The following is a 16,604-nucleotide window of genomic DNA, read 5'->3' as shown; positions in this document are numbered from 1 at the left end:
AGAATAAAAGCAAGATTAAGGAATACAACTTATCATCGGTGTCAAACCATTATGGTAAAGTTCACTATGGACACTGTACTTCATACTGTAAAATTGCTGCAAAACAACACTGGATCAATTTTGATGACAAGAAGATCAAAAAAGTCCCTAATACATTGGTGAAATCCACAGCAGCATACATCCTGTTTTATACTTTTTTTTTTTGTGGTTTTTGGGTGACACCCGGCAGTGCTCAGGGGTTATTCCTGGCTCCAGGCTCAGAAATCGCTCCTGGCAGGCACGGGGGACCACATGGGGCGCCGGGATTCGAACCGATGACCTCCTGCATGAAAGGCAAACGCCTTACCTCCATGCTATCTCTCCGGCCCCCTGTTTTATACTTCTTAAAGATCTACAATGAACACCAGATAATCATTTCACTTCCTTATCGGTTGCTATTAATGCTCTAGGATTCTTTCCACAGGCATGATCAATGAATATGGATTGAAAATCATGAATCAGGGGCCGGGTAGGTGGCGCTGGAGGTAAGGTGTCTGCCTTGCAAGCGCTAGCCAAGGAAGGACCGCGGTTCGATCCCCCGGCGTCCCATATGGTCCCCCCCAAGCCAGGGGCGATTTCTGAGCACATAGCCAGGAGTAACCCCTGAGCGTCAAACGGGTGTGGCCCAAAAACCAAAAAAAAAAAAAAAAAGAAAATCATGAATCCCCAATGTGTTTCCTTGTAGGATGTATTTATGTCTTAATTTCATTATTGCTCTAGGTCTCAGTTAATCCTGAAATTTTACAAATTAATTTAGTCAAGGGTCACCTAAAAGAGAAATTTCTCATCATATTAATGTTGTTTTTCTTTCTAGGTATACTCATTTAATGTCTTTCACTCTTTTTATTTTAACATCATTGCTTTATTTCCCTCAATTTAGGTTTTAAGATGCTGACATAATGATAATTTTAGGTGGACTTTCTTCACAGTGCTTCTTGCCTATGATTGATTATCATAAAGTTCCTGTTATACAATAACTTTGTATATATACTGTTATACACTTATAGTTTTCCATGTTTGTATTACGCATGAAATTCTCTTTCAGATCTGCTCTGCTCTGCCATAAAAAAAATATTTTTTTGAACTTTAAATGATTTATCTAAACAGTTGCCGGCTATTACATTTTAAGGTGCTTTTAGTTGATTCAGCTGAATTCTCTTTTATTTTGCTCTATTTTGGATCCTTTCCAACAAATATTTTTTAATTTGAGTGAGTGTTATGGCCATATATTTTGTGAAGTCTGTATGTGTATGTCTTGTTTAGTGTCTGTCTGTTCTGCATATTTTGTATATAGTTTCCTTTTTCCTAACTTTATCTTCCCCAATTTAGTCTTTCTTATCCTTCCTTCTCTCTTCCTAGTCCTTAACATTTAATTTTCAGGATTCCCTTCACATGTGCAACTCATCTCCTTCATCCACAACTACAAGCCTCCTGATCTCGGCCTGAGGAAGAAATCCGTGACTGTTGGAGTTTTACACCATATATGCTGCAAACTTGTTGGAAATGAAGCCACCTGGAATTTGTGTCACAATGTAACCCCAGAGAAAAGATCCATGGATAAGACCCACAGTCTCTGGATCCCAGTTAAACTGTGCTATCTGAATTTCTGGTTTTCCATCTACATACACAGTGCTATTGTTGACCGTTTCTACAATGGCTACCCCAAGATTGCACCGATCCCAAAGGAAATGCAGAAGCCCAACCAACTCATGATGTAATGATGTAACACTTGGGGATGTCCCAACATATGGATGACTGTACTGGCCTTCCTTCTTCATTCAGCTTGATGTTATCTCCTGTACAAGGCTTCAACCCACTTTTCCAGACCCATCAAGTGTCTTTTGCCGGTCTTTTTGGAGTTCCAGACCCCTCATATTTACAGATTGGTATTGAACTCTGTAGAAATTTCACCTTTTTTATTTTTCCTATAATTGTAATCCTTTGAAGTTATATTTGGTACTACACTTCTTTTGACTATTGTAATTAATGTTTTTCTATTTTAATTTTTAATCTTAGGAATCGATGTTGTATTACATTAAGGTTTTGCTTTCTTGACTTTAGGTTTGTGAGTTAGATATTGTTGTCTATAATTCCTAAATGATATTTTTGTCTGTTCTCAGGGTTTTTTTGCGTGGGTGCATCATAGGCAAAATACTAGGTTTATAGGAGGTTCCATCCATTTTGGATAGGCCCTCAAGTTGTTTATTTACACAGGGAGGGTCTCTGCCTTAAACATTTTGTTTTGGTTTGTGACTTAAGCTCCCATCTATAAATAATCGACATCAATTTCAGACATCTTATGGACTTCAGACTGGATTAAGAACTTGGACTAAGTTCAGATACCTATTGATCATCATTGCAGTGGCTCCCCACTGTGCAGAGGGTGTATGTGCCTCTTCTTCCGAAATAAAGGCCTAGTTCATTGCCCTCAAAGATGGGCTTTCTGGTCTACCTGAACTTGAATGAAAATGGGGCCGGAGAGATAGGATGGAGGTGAGGCTTCTGCTTCATGCAGAAGGTCATTGGTTCGAATGCCAGTATCAGCCAGGAGTGATTTCTGAACGTGGAGCCAGGAGTAACTCCTGAGCACTGCCAGATGTGACCCAAAAACCAACAACAACAACAAATAAAGAAAAGGTGCTTCTTCCTGCCTGCTACCAACCTTTCTGGTGTCTCTTCGAAAGATCTATGTACGTCTTAGATTTATCTTCTCAGGAGCTTGTAGTTGATTCCTTATTACATGTTTCTGGTTTTAGACACCCTGTGTTTAGGTTAGAAGTTTTTCTTTACATTTTCCTGTGATGCGCTTATGCAAACAGCTGCTCTTTTATTATTATTGACTAATTTTTCCTTTAATAATTATAGACAATATTGTTTGTTTACTAAAAACAAATGGGGAAATTGTTGTGTATGTAAATATTTTAGGGAATTATTATGTTACTGACCCTAACCTGATTGGTGATTGTGCCCTATCCTAGGGTGTGACCTGGCATTCTGCCCCCACCCTAGGGTAGTACCTGATTCTGCTTCCACCATTGGGTGGTATCTGATCCCACCATTGAGTGGTACCTGATTCTGGGGGATAAAAACAAGGGTCTGTGGAAGGCGAGGGGCTTTTTGCTGGAACTGAGGCTGAGTCTTTGGACTTCAGTCTTGCCCACCGAATAAAGCGAATATTTCCATAAGCCTGACTGTCTGTGAGCTGTTTACCCGCCGTTTCACCTCAGGACTGTTGGCTAAACAGGGTGGCAGATGTGTACTCCTAGCTGGAAGAGAAAGGCCTCATCCTCCATCCCTCCATCAGTCAACCTCTTTAGGGGTTGACTTGCAACACATGTGGTTAGTTGTTAAACTTCTTTGTCTTTGACTTTCTAGCCTCTTTTTACCCTCTTGTATGTGTGGATTATTTACTGCATGTCTATTCAATCGGAACTATCCCTCCATCCCTGCTGGATAGTGGGAATTGGAATTCCCTATCCCTTTTGGGAACTGTGGGATAACCAGACCTTAACATTACATACAGAGAACGGCTCACTTCACTGGTGCTGTCTATTAAAGTTTCATGTCCTCAACACCCTGTAGTAAAGAGGCCTTCACCAGGGTTGTCACCCTGCTACAGTCAGGCCTGTCTTAAAACTTTGCACTTCCTCTGTGTGCTAATAGAAAGAAAGTATATGAGAGGTGGGACTGGCAGGATGGATATTGGAAAGCAAAAAAAGCAGAAACAGCTCATGGCTCTGGGTGTTTGTGTAATTCTTTGCTTTATTTCTGTGAAGTGTCTGGGCCACTGGTTCCAGGGACTCTGATGATCTACCACAGTGGTATATTGAATCCTGTTTTTCTTTTGGGACCAACTTCTTTTTTTGTTTGTTTTTTTATTTGGAGGGGCCACACCTCTTTGATGTTCAGGGGTTACACCTGGCTAAGTGCTCAGAAATTGCTCCTGGCTTGGGAGGGACCATATGGGATGCCAGGGAATCAAACCGAGGTCCTTCCTTGGCTAGCGCTTGCAAGGCAGACACCTTACCTCTAGCGCCACCTCTCCGGCCCCAAAGGACCAACTTCTTCAGTGTTCTGAGGTTACTTCTGGCTTTCTCTCCAAAATTACTTCTGGTAGACCTTGGGGACCCTATGCAATACTGTGTTTTTGATCCAGGCAAGGCAAGTGCCCTACCCACTATCCAGTTGCTCTGGCCCGAGCACAGAGCAATGAGAAAAATGGAAAATTCCCCTTTCTAAGACTTCCTGCCCACATGAGACAGCTCACCAAAGGGGACTGCCTGGTGTCATAGGAGTGGGGAAAAAGGTCTTCACTGGATTCTCATTCCATTCATTATGTAGGAATTCTACACCAGAAAGAAAAATCTTGTTTCCTGTGGAGTGAAACTGCTGAGTACTTTCCCCTGCTCTTCACTAAATGAAACATTCCTGGGATACCCCCTGGGAACTTAGGACTACATTTTCTCTCCAAGATTCAAATTTTATTTTGTTCTCGTGGCATTCCTGGTTATGTTCAGGGCTGACCCCTGCTATTCACTCAGGAAGCATCATTGTCAGCAGGGCAGAAGAGTGTTGGTCCCCACAGAGCCTGTGGCACAGCCACTTCCAGACAGAGAACAGAGTGGCACAGCTACAGACCTGCAGGGAGTGCTCCTGCGGTGCTCCTTTCCCAGAGTCAGCTCCTTTCCTGGAGGATGTTTGGCTCAGCTTCAGTTTGTGCCCCAGCTGAACCCTTTCACTCAGCACCTCTTCTTTTGTTTGTTATTTTGTTTTTGGGTCACACCTAGTGATGCTCAGGGGTTACTCCTGTCTATGTGCTCAGAAATCGCTCCTCGCTTGGGGACCATTTGGGACTTGGGGATCGAACCCCGGTCCATCTTAGGCTAGTGCAAACAAGGCAGATGCCTTACCACTTGCGCCACCGCTCCAACCCACAAAAAAATCTTCTTTACCCAAGTCCCACACCCCCACTAGGCCTGGTTAAGAAGGCCTCCGGCATGGCGGGGGCCTGCCAAACCCCCTCCTGCTAGACTCCTGGCTCCCAGGAAGGAGAGATCCTTCAAGAAGCTGGGAGGCCAGAAGTTCAGAGCCCCACCCGGACCCTCCATAAGGAGCTGAATGGATAATGGGGGAAAGCCTAGGGTACCTTCAAGCTCCACCAAGGGGCCCAACTCACCGGCTTGCCCAGGCATGTGACCCGGGGAAGCCCTGGAGATCTGGAGCAAGGCGGTAGAGGGGTGCTGGGGTTACCCAAGTCCCGCACCCCCACTAGGCCTGGTTAAGAAGGCCTCCGGCATGGCTGGGGCCTGCCAAACCCCCTCCTGCTAGACTCTAAATTACTTTTTTCAGGTCACTAGATAGCACAGTGGTACAGCCTTGCATGTGGCCCATCCAGGTGGATGGTGGTGCATATGGTCTCCCGGCCTGCCAGGAGCGATTTCTGAGCATAGAGCCAGAAGTAGCTTCTAAGCGCCAAGGAGTAAGACTAAAAACAAAACAAAAACAAACAAAATCCCTTCCTCCTTGGGGTCAGAGAGATAGCACAGCAATAAGGCATTTACCTTGCATATGACAGACCCAGGACAGATCCTGTTCGATTCCTGGCATCCCATATGGTCCCCTGAGCCTAACATGCATGATTTCTGAGTGCAGAGCCAGGAGTAATCCCTGAGCTCTACAGGGTTGACCCAAAAAACAAAACAAAGGGGAGGGGCAGAGAGATAGCATGGGGTAGGGCTTTTGCCTTGCATGCAGAAGTATGGTGGTTCGAATCCCGGCATCTCATATGGTCACCCGAGCATGCCAGAAGCAATTTCTGAGCGTAGAGGCAGGAGGAACCCCTGAGCCCTGCCAGGTGTGATCCAACCCCCCAAAAAAAAAACAAAGAAGAAGAAGAAAAGAAATTACTTTTTGGGAGCCAGAGTGATGACACAAGTGTAGGGTGTTAGCCTTGCATGTGGCTAAACTAGGATGGACACCTGATCCCTTGGTGTCCCATATGGTCCTCCAAGCCAGGAGCAATTTCTGACACAGAGCCAGGAATAACCCCTGAGTGTCACCTGGTGTGGCAAAAAAAAAAAAATTACTTTTTCGGGGCTGGAGAGATAGCACAGCGGTGTTTGGCTTGCTCAGTTTACCTGGGGGCCACAGGAGGCAAAGTCGAGGTGATCCTTGAGTGCAAAGTCAGTAGTAAGCCTTGAACATTGGGGTGTGTGGCCCAAACAACTAAAACAAAACAAAACAAAAAAAATATTCCTTTAGGGCAGGGCCACAATATGCTGTACGAAGGGCCATGAATTTGAGACCCCTGATAAGACCTAAGGTGGTCCCATATGGTTCCCCATGCCTGAGCACTGCCGGGTGTGGCCCAAAAACTAAAAAAAAAAAGAAAGAAATTACTTTTTCACACTAAGGGAAAGATACTGAATGTTTGTGATAAAACCCTGTTCAACTAAGAAATGTTCTATTGCTCCAGCCCTAAGAATATAAAATTTTAGAAGCTGGACAGGTTGAGACCTACAAGCTCAGCGGAACTGAAGCTCATAATCAGCATCATTGCAGGGACACTGTTGCCTGGGTCCAATTGTGCTGATTAGGATTATATATATAATATATATAATATATGTATATATATAAAGCAGGACACAGGAGTTCTAATGGGGAGAGAGTGGGAACTTAGCTGGGATAGTTGCCCTGTTACCCAATCCCTGATGTGACCCAGGTGCCTGGATGTGAGCCCAGGCACATGTCCCCACAGGCCAGACAAGGGAGCTGTGAGGTTTGTCTGCCTTGAGTACTTGGGCAGATCCCAGGGGGGAAGTAGGACCCAAGGCTGCAGTTTCCATAGAGCTAGGACAGCACTCTTGTGCCCCTCACAGCCAGGATCTCAACCCACTTCTGAATTCCCAGGAGAGGAAGCTGTTTCCACCCATGTGGATCTGAGCTGGTGGCCAGGGGTGCAGCCTACCAGCATTTCTAGCCCAAGTGCAGGCACTTCTGACCGGGGAGGGGGATGGGCTTGTCTCTGGCTCAAGTCTCTGGCTCAAGCCTGTGACTTTCTCTCAGGGATTCATACAAAGGGCTTTGCTGTTGCTGTCCAGGAATAATCCAGGCAGAAGACGGTGTGGGGGGAGGTCAAACCCCTTGTTGATGGTCTCCAAGTCTAAGAATGACTCCCAGAATGATAAATTTAATCCCATTCTTCCGTCCCCCCTTTTGGGGGAGACTTTGATAATAATATCCAGAGTAAATAATCAACGAATGCAAAAGATTAGGGGACCAAAGGTTCAGCAAAGAAAGTCTTTTGTCAGTTGCAGTCAGCTCCAAAAAGCAAACCGAACAAGCCGTCAGTTCTGGCAAAAGAGCCCCCTATGCCTCCCCAACAAGCTATTTATTTCTTTCCTTAATCACCCCCACCTGGAAGATCCAGGTGGGATGACAGGCAAAAACAATATTACAACAATTACTCAACAATTCCCCCTTTTTTGTAAGCAAACAATAATAGTATACAATACAATATAATAATAATATACAATACAATACAACACTACATAATTACAATTACTAAACTTTAATGAAATATCAAATACTATAAAATTAAAAACATTAATTTCAATTAATTAAAAACATTTAATTATACTAATCATAAATTAAATATACTTTAAAAGATTTTAATCATAAAAAATACAAATATATAAGTTAAAAAAAATTTGGGGCCGGGCGGTGGCGCTAAAGGTAAGGTGCCTGCCTTACCTGCGCTAGCCTAGGACGGACCAGGGTTCGATCCCCCGGCATCCCATATGGTCCCCCAAGCCAGGAGCGACTTCTGAGCGCATAGCCAGGAGTAACCCCTGAGCATCACCGGGTGTGGCCCAAAAACCAAAAAAAAAAAAAAAAAAAAAAAAAAAAAAAGTAAAAAAAATTTTTACCAGGTTCAAAGTTACTCTCAAAAAATAAGGAGTATAGAACTCCTAAAAGTCCAATCAAAGACATTTGATGAATCAGGAAAGACGAGTTGTAACTTGATATAGGACACAGCACTGGAACAGTTAATGATGTATTCCTCAGTTCGATATCAGGAGGCTTGCAATTGTGATGAGATTCCTACAAATAAAACGTTAAGAACTAGGAAGAAAAGGGGAATTATGAGAAATAATAAATTAAGGGATAAAGTGTCAGGAAAAGAAAATTTACAAAACCGATAAACATGCAAATACATACTATACAAAATTATGGGAATAACACTCACTTATAATCGCCAAAAATACCTATTAGACAGGAATCAAAATAAAGCCAAAGAAAAAATTTGAACTGAATCAAAAAAAAAGAAAAAACACTTTGAAAATACAATAATGAAAAAACTGTTTAAATGAATATTTCACAATAAAAAATTATAGTAACAAAAAAACTTTTTAAATTAAAGTCAAGTAAATCTAGATGATCAAGAATTTCATGTGCAACATGACCATAAAATTCCATAATGCAAATATGAAACAATAAATATATTATAATCAGTCATCAATAATGAGCACTGTGAACAGTCTACCCAAAATTATGGTTATATCAAAACTATGATTATACCTCCATCTCAAAATCTATGTTAAGAGCAATAAAACACTGATGTTACAATGAAAAGTCAAAAGTTGCCAAATGAACATATATCGATACACAATCATAAAGCAACATTAACATGATTAAGAATCTTTCGGGGCTGGAGAGATAGCATGGAGGTAAAGCGTTTGCCTTTCATGCAGGAGGTCATCGTTTTGAATCCCGGCGTCCCATATGGTCCCCCCTGCCTGCCAGGAGCAATTTCTGAGCCTGGAGCCAGGAATAACCCCTGAGCACTGCCGGGTGTGACCCAAAAACCAAAAAAAAAAAGAGAATCTTTCTTTCATATAGGTCTTAAGTAACATCAATATATTGCAAAATCTTCTAATTAATAGTGACCTAAAACAATACTGAAATTAGGCATAAATACATCATACAAACAACCACAATGGGAATTCATCGTATTCATTCCTATTAAGCAATCATACCTAAAAAATGACCAGTAAAACATCAATGATAATCGACAAATAAAAGAAATGATCATTAAGTATTCATAGTAGATATCTGAGAAATATAAAACAAGATATATGCTGCTGTAGATTTTACCAATGCAATAGGGATTTTCTTGATCTTCTTATCATCAAAATTGATCCAATACTGTTCTGTGGCAATTTTACAATATGAAGTACAATGTCCATAATGAACTTGACCAAAATGATTTGATACTGATGATAAATTATATTTTTCAATCTTGTTATTATCTTCTTGAGTGAATTCTGCTAAATTGAGGTCTTCCAAAGGAAAATCCACATAAGTGTATAATTTTTTAATCTGTTTTCCATCAAAAGCAAAACGTTTCAAATGAATTATCAATACGGGAGGTATTTTCCATAAATATGTTTTCTTTGAAAAATTTCTTTTAGTGTTGCAATTATAACAGTGAATTCTATTGTTATCTCTCAAATCTTTAAAAAATTCAACAAGGTGGGGCCGGGTGGTGGCGCTAGAGGTAAGGTGCCTGCCTTGCCTGCGCTATCCTTGGACGGACCGTGGTTCGATCCCCCGGCATCCCATATGGTCCCCCAAGCCAGGAGCGACTTCTGAGCTCATAGCCAGGAGTAACCCCTGAGCGTCACTGGGTGTTGCCCAAAAACCAAAAAAAAAAAAAAAAATTCAACAAGGCATTCCTGTAAAGTACATTTATCTGCAGACTTGACAGCCAGGGACAACTGAACAAATGTTTCATAAACCTCAGACTTTTGGTAACATGTAAGACACTGTAGTATAGATTTAAACTGTCCTTGAAAGGTATCATAGATAATAGATTTGCAAGCTCTAAATTGTTCATATTTATCATTGTCTATAAAGTGTACAGTTTCATTTGTTATTGAATTTTTAAGCAAATCTTGATGTAGTCCTTCTATAAGAAACAATAATAATTCGTGAGGATCCTGTTGGTTGTGTCCAGCAAATTGGTCAGAGTAAACTTATTGTTGCTTTGAAACTTTCAGGATTGAAATACTTAAGGCATCCATTTCCCATGATTTTGATAAGATGACCAAATTCATCTGCTAATTTACCTTTATGTCCCTTTGGATTTTCTCTGTTAATATCTTTTTTATAATGATCTTGATAAAAATACTGAGTCAAGTCTGTAATATTATACAAGCATTGCAATATTGAATTCATGTAACATGAGTTACCCAAATTTTGTAATACAGTGAAAACAGGTTTCTGTTTTTCTATTTGCAGTCCAGACTGTAAGGATTTTTCACTTTTGTCAGATTCACTGAGAATATGAGGTATGAAAGTTGATCCCTCACTTACTTTCCCAGTCACCTCAGCAGCACCACAACTGTCAATATCTTGACCACTCTGTACTTGATGTGGGGAGGAATCTATAGTCCCAGCAACCTGACCTTGATCATCAGTGCCAGTCCGATTTCTAACGAGATGCAAGGGGACCCAAAAATTTTTAGGAGGGTTGTCATTTGTAGAAATATAAGCATAACCCCTCCCTCTCAAAAGGAGATAACCAGCAATCCATTTTTTATCCTCTTTTATCCAAATTGGAATATTTGTTGTTTCTTGTCTCTGATTATCTTCTTTAAAATGTTTTTCCCCTGCTGTATAGCTCTCTCCCTGAGGTAAATTTAGATAATTTAGTGTAATGAGAGTCAAAGATAACAGCTCCGTTGGCATTAAACCTCTTTTTCTATTCTTTTGCAATTGAGTTTTCAGAGTTCTATGGGCTCTTTCCACAATTGCCTGTCCTTGACAATTGTGGGGTATTCCTTTAAGATGTTTTATCTGCCACTCATTACAAAAAAATTCAAAAGTTTTACTTATATAAGAGGGTCCATTATCAGTCTTAATAGAATACGGAATACCCATAACAGAGAAACATTGTAAAAGAAAACTACAAACTGCCTTAGATTTTTGGGAAGACATAGGAATTGCCCAAATAAATCGAGAATGTGTATCCACTACCACATGAAGGTATGGTTTTTTGGGAAATAAGTCTGTTTGAGTTACATCCATTTGCCACAATTCGTTAGACTGCAAGCCTCTTAGATTTGCTCCTGCTAGTCTTTTGTGCTAGCGGGGCACATATGTTACATCTTTCTATAATTTCTCTCGCTTGCCTCCATGGAATTTGATAATTTACATGTAAACGACGAGCATTTGTGTGTAAGGCTGAATGTTCCTCTACAGGTGATTTAAATATAGGCATTGCCAACAAATCAGCAGTTTTATTTCCTTGAGCCATTGGCCCTGGAAGGCCTGAATGAGCTCTATATGTGTGATGAAGATAAGTTCAGTTATTTTTTGAATAATGTGTTGTAATTTTTTAATAAATTCTGTATAATAGGACTATGAGAATTGAGGGATGCAGTGGCTATCACCGGCATAAATTTACAACATATAAAGAATCAGAAACGACATTCATGGCTTCAGATACATTTTCTAATAGGTAAATTAAAGTTGCTAATTCAACTTTCTGTGCAGACTTATATTTGGTTTCTATCGTTATGTTCATATTTTCCCCGTTTATTCTGCCACGTCCCCCACTTGATCCATCTACATAAAAAAACTTTTGCATTGGGAATAGGAGAATCCCTCACAATTGAAGAGACAACAAACTGAGTCTTTTTCAAAAAGTCCCAGGTCTTTCCTTTTGGATAATGAGAAGAAATCTCTCCTGTAAAATCTGAGAGCCCTTTGTAGACATTCATTAAGAGGCAATATTAACTCAATTTCCTTTTTTGGTATTGGCAATACTATTATATCTGGATCAAAACCTAACAAAGATATTGATCTGAGTCTTGCTTTGATAATCAATTCTGAGATTAGTTGCAGGTAAGATATCACAGACTGAGGCTGTTTGTTATATAAATACACCCATTCCAAAGGACCAGCCTGCTGCTTTAAAGCCAAAGTAGGTGTTTCTTTTGTAGGGAAAATTAATAAAAATACCTTCTCTCCAGGGATAAATCTTAAGAGAAATGATTTTTTCAGTTTGTTCAAGAAAATATCCAATTCATTTTTAGTAGCTTGTGTTAAATTTCTGGGACTATCTAATGCAGGATTACCTTCCAAAGTTTTAAACAGATTTAACAGCTCTGCATTTGAGATTCCTAGTGCTGGGCGGAGCCAATTTACATCACCCAAAAGTTTCTGAAAGTCATTAAGCGTTTTAAGGTTCTCTTTTTTTATGGAAATTTTTTGAGGACGTATTGATGTTCTGTCCAAAATAAAGCCCAAGTATTGATATGGTGGCATGGTCTGTATTTTTTCTAAAGCTATTTTCAGTCCTGCCATTTGCAAACAATTAATCACATAAACATATTATTTCTGTAAATCTGTTTCATTATTCATTGTAATTAAAATATCATCAGTGGAATGATAAAATATAGCTTGAGGAAATCTTTCACAAGCAGGGCTCAAAATTTTGTCCACAAAATACTGACACATAGCTGGTGAATTTAGCATGCCCTGAGGGAGAACAGTCCATTGAAAATGCCTGCAAGGGTGAGTATTATTAATAGAAGGAACTGAGAATGCAAAACGGTGTTTATCATCTGGGTGAATAGGAATATGATAAAAGCAGTCTTTTTTTTTTTTTGGTTTTTGGGCCACATCCTGTGCCGCTCAGGGGTTACTCCTGGCTATGCGCTCAGAAGTTGCTCCTGGCTTCTTGGGGGACCATATGGGACACCGGGGGATCGAACCGCGGTCCGTCCTAGGCTAGCGCAGGCAAGGAAGGCACCTTACCTCCAGTGCCACCGCCCGGCCCCAGAAGCAGTCTTTTAAATCAATTATAATTAGTGGCCATTCCTTAGGGATTACTACAGGTGATGGTAAACCTGTCTGTAATTTTACCATAGGTACCATAGATAAATTCACAGCTCTCAGATCCATTAACAATCTCCATTTACCAGATTTCTTTTATGGTAAATACAGGTGAATTCCATTGAGAAAACGAAGGCTCAATATGACCTAATTTTAGCTGTTCTTCCACTAATTCTGTCAGCACCTTTAATTTATCAGTTTTAAGGGGCCACTGGCCTATCCAAATTGGTTCATCAGATTTCCATTTTATTTTTATTGGTGCTGGGGTTTTTCTAGCAGTGGCCCCTACCAAAAATTTTGGGTTTTTAATTCAGGAGAAGGTTCAGGCTCATCTTGAGCTAATGGAATATGGAATTCTGCCTTCCATTGTTTATGCAAATCACGGCCCCATAGGGATGGTGAGAATGGGCCCACATGAGGTCTGATTATAGCCTTTTGATTTTCTGGGCCATAAAATACCATGGTTCTTGTGCTTAACAAACAAGAACTCAGGCCTCCTATTCCTTTTAATGAATATGGAATTTCTTGCAGAGACCAATTTTTTGGCCATTCTTTATCAGAAATTACAGTGACCTGAGCACCTGTGTCTATCATGCCATTGAAGAATTGCCCTTCTATATTAAGTTTAATCATTGGATTTTCATCTTTACATTTAGTAATCAGAGCCACTAATGGGTTTTTGGTAGCCCCTGGATCTGTGCTTCCAAAACCTCCAGTTCTTATCATATCTGAAGTCCCAAATTTAACATAAGGTATTATTACTATTTGGGCAATCGTCTCCCCTTTTCTGAAAGTCCAAATAACTGGCACATTGATAACTACAATAATTTCTCTCTTTAAATCTGAATCAATAATACCTGTGGTTACTGATATACCTTTTACATTAAGGGAACTTCTGCCCAGAATCAAACCCATTATATCTGGGGGTGGTGGTCCTACTATGCCTGTGTGTAACATATAAGGGCATTCTCCTGGGTAAATTGTAATGTCCACTGGGCAAGTTATATCAAGCCCAGCACTGCCCACTGTGGCATGTGTTAATTCATTAATTGAGATTAATCTTCTTGGGCTGGGCTGGGGAGAATTATGGTTTGATGACTTTGCCCCTGATTTGTAAGGGCCTGGGGATTGGCCCTGTAGGCGTTTCCCTGTTTTTTAATTGTAGATCCTGGAGGAACTGAATTTAACAAAAGATGGCAATTCCTTTTAATATGCCCTTGTTTTCCACAATGGTAACAGGCAAATTGTCTCCTAGGGTTTGTATCAAAACCTCTTCCTATGTTATTATTATGGGGATTTCCAGATCTACAGTCTTTTGCCCAGTGGTAACCCTTATTACATTTTGGGCAGAGACCTGGTTTTTGGGCAAGTTTTTGTCCCCTTTGGTAAAGAGAAATATTTCCTTTAGTAATTGCAAAGGTTTGCACCTGATCTGAATTTGCTAATGAATGGGGTATATCATAAACATTCCTACATGCATATAAAAATTCATTTAAATCAGCTTTTTCCTGTAACGGAGCCAATACCAATTTGCAAGCTGAATTAGCATTATGATAAGCCAAACATTTTTCTAGAAATTTCCTCACCTCATTATTTTTAACTTGTATTTTTAAAGCATCTTTGAGTTTAGTCACAAATTCTACATAAGGCTCTTGGGGACCTTGGATGATTCTTAAAAAGGTTCCCTCACCAGTACTGTTAGTATCAATTCTTTCCCATGCAGATAATGCAATGTCTTTAATTATTTTTGAGATTTCCTTTGGTAAAGCCGCTTGTGTCTGTATATCTGAATATTGATTTTCTCCCATTAATAATTCATATGAGAGATTAACCCATGCCACTCGTTTTTTGGTTCCATCTGGACTATATAGTTTGGATTTCACACCCTCTGCATATAACATTTCCCATTCAGTTCGCTGTTTAGATGGCAGGCATATTTCAGCAAGTTTTTTAAAGTCATGCAGAGTCCAAATTGATTTTCGACACCACATGCTTAGTACCCCCTGACAATATGGAGAGGTAGCCCAAATTCTTTATATGCTTTCTTAAACCGTTCCACATCCTCCATTTCAAGAGGTTCATAATTTGAAACATATACTGTTTGCAATGGAGTTGAGGCCAGATTAGCAGAAGTACCTTGCACAGGATTCCGATGCCTGAGGTGTGGAATACTAGAATGTGGTTCATTGTCTGAGTTGGCACTAACATGTGAGTCCATACTGTGAACAGAATCAGGACTCCCTTGTGGACTTAGCACTGGAGGCTGATCATCAGTGTCAAGATCTTGATTTGGATTATGAGTATCTAAATTACGTGTCTGAGTTGATTTTTTACCGGCAAAAATGCCTATACTTTTGATGCCAGTGTTAGATTTATCAGCCTGTATCTTAGTCTGAATTTTCGTAGGAAAAAATTTTTTATTGTCCATACTGGTTATCACTTTACAATTTCCACATTGTCTATTTCCTAACCACCAGCCAATGCCTACGCATATGATAGTCATATTAGCCAACACAGAAATTCCACAAACTATGACTAATGGAGACCACTCAAGCAATGCAAATATTGGAGTAGAAATTTTCTATTGAATTGTAAGCAGCATTCATCCAACGACAATGATATTTACTAGTGTCAAACCAAGTGTTTTATATCTAAGCAGAGTAATGCACTTGAGTAATGCCGAACCGATGTATTTAATAACAGATGGCACAGTGAGCATGAGTATCCATAATAACCAGCCAAGGACCTCCAGAGGTAATTTCCAATAAAACATGTCACTTACAGTTCCAGAGGGTCCAGATTCACCTGTTCCGGGTGCCAAATGTGGGGGGAGGTCAAACCCCTTGTTGATGGTCTCCAAGTCTAAGAATGACTCCCAGAATGATAAATTTAATCCCATTCTTCCATCCCCCCTTTTGGGGGAGACTTTGATAATAATATCCAGAGTAAATAATCAACGAATGCAAAAGATTAGGGGACCAAAGGTTCAGCAAAGAAAGTCTTTTGTCAGTTGCAGCCAGCTCCAAAAAGCAAACCAAACAAGCCGTCAGTTCTGGCAAAAGAGCTCCCTATGCCTCCCCAACAAGCTATTTATTTCTTTCCTTAATCACCCCCACCTGGAAGATCCAGGTGGGATGACAGGCAAAAACAATATTACAACAATTACTCAACAGACGGGACTATTGCTCCAGCCCCAAGAGTTGCTTTTTGAGCACCTAGCTCTATGATTGGGTGTTATTCCTGGTAGTGCTCAGTGGACCAAGTAGTGTTGGAGACTGACCCTGGGATGTCTGCTAACAAGGCTTGCACCTCCAAGAACTTTCTAGTATAGAGTCCACATGTGTGTGATCTGACTTCCTTAGATTCAGGTTAGAGCCCTGACCCAGGTGGTGCCTGTGGAGAAAAAGTTGGGGCTGGTTCCTCTAAAAGGGCAGAGGGGGTGGAACTGTAGGACTAAGAGCCAGAGCAGTAGTAGTGGGTAGAGCATTTGACTTGCATTCAGTTGAGCTGGCTTCAATCCTGGACCATCCTGTATGGTCCAGGAATGATCCCTAAGCAGAAACCTGAGTATCCCCTGACCGCCTATGTATGTGGCCAAAAAAAAAAAAAAAAAAAGAACAAAAGCAAAAAAATGCACTTTCCTTCTCACTCTCAAATCCTTT

Source organism: Suncus etruscus, assembly GCF_024139225.1.
Source record: "Suncus etruscus isolate mSunEtr1 chromosome 15 unlocalized genomic scaffold, mSunEtr1.pri.cur SUPER_15_unloc_1, whole genome shotgun sequence".
In the NCBI taxonomy this organism is placed as follows: domain Eukaryota; kingdom Metazoa; phylum Chordata; class Mammalia; order Eulipotyphla; family Soricidae; genus Suncus; species Suncus etruscus.
The sequence above is the reverse complement of the archived record's forward strand: the minus strand, read 5'-3'. Positions refer to the sequence as shown.